Genomic DNA, 1089 nt, shown 5'->3' on the forward strand with positions numbered 1-1089 from the left:
ACGATTTCTTTTAATGAATATATAACTACATTTGTGTTTAATTATTTAAAAACAAAATGAAAAAATTATTTTGATATTTTATTCAAATTACAGATTCAAGTTATTTCAACGTTACATCCTACGGAGGAAGAATTGGAGACATCTTGGTATATAAATCTTTCATTGTCAACTGATAATGAACATCATGTATTAGATGGCATCGTTGGTGGAGAATTAGACAATGTGGCACAACAAATTCCAGAGGATACTTTTGAGCAAGAAAGGGCTAATATATATGTGCCAGAGACGACCATTCCTAGTACGTCAAGAACTTCACCAGTAGCGGGGCCTAATTTTGGATCTAACACCTCTAATTATGTAACTGAAGACCGGATGATAGAATTACTTGGTGTCCAGAAGCAAGACATAATAAAAGAGGTGTTTGATATATGTGGCAACTTGAGAACATAAGTTTATAACAATCAAAGACAGTTGTTCGAACAACACATTTGGAGAATTATATGCAATCTACTATGCATTCCTACATGGATAACTCATTATCAAGTTTTTTAACACACATTTGGAGAAAGAGGAATAATTATTCCAACAACAACAAAAATGGCAAGAAAACCATTACCAGACCATGCACTCTTATGTAGATACCAGTTTAGATTCCATGCGATATTATGTCGATGAACAAAATAAGAATACGTTGCAGAAATTATTTGAATGGAAATCAGACATGGAAGCCATTATTAGTTGTACGCAAGAAGACATTCATATCGGTACATGTCCAATTCTCGATGATCGACCGAATGATGCATCAACGTCTCAACAAGTCGGAAGTTCTGAAACATCACAACGAGAGAAGAAAAAGAAGGGAAAACAAATACAACCTTCGTCGTCTAGACGTCATTTGGAAGACTATTTTATGCAAAAATACTCGACTCTTAGAAACAGGATAGCAGAGAACGAATCAAGGTTAGAAAGATGATTTTTATTATTAGTTTAAATACTACAATTTTATTTCGATTTAATCAACTCTAATTTTAATTATGCTATGCAATGCATATTTGGAAGATGCTATTGAGAACGTCTATGGAAGAGATT

The 1089-nt window shown here is 33.2% G+C and overlaps 1 pseudogene; it reads left to right on the forward strand.

Annotated features, from left to right (window-relative positions):
• Positions 1-721: 721 nt before the first annotated feature.
• The window catches only part of LOC111387127, a 17280-nt pseudogene continuing 16912 nt past the window's right edge, over positions 722-1089 (forward strand).

This window comes from Olea europaea, unplaced genomic scaffold, assembly GCF_002742605.1.
Source record: "Olea europaea var. sylvestris unplaced genomic scaffold, O_europaea_v1 scaffold392, whole genome shotgun sequence".
NCBI lineage: Eukaryota > Viridiplantae > Streptophyta > Magnoliopsida > Lamiales > Oleaceae > Olea > Olea europaea.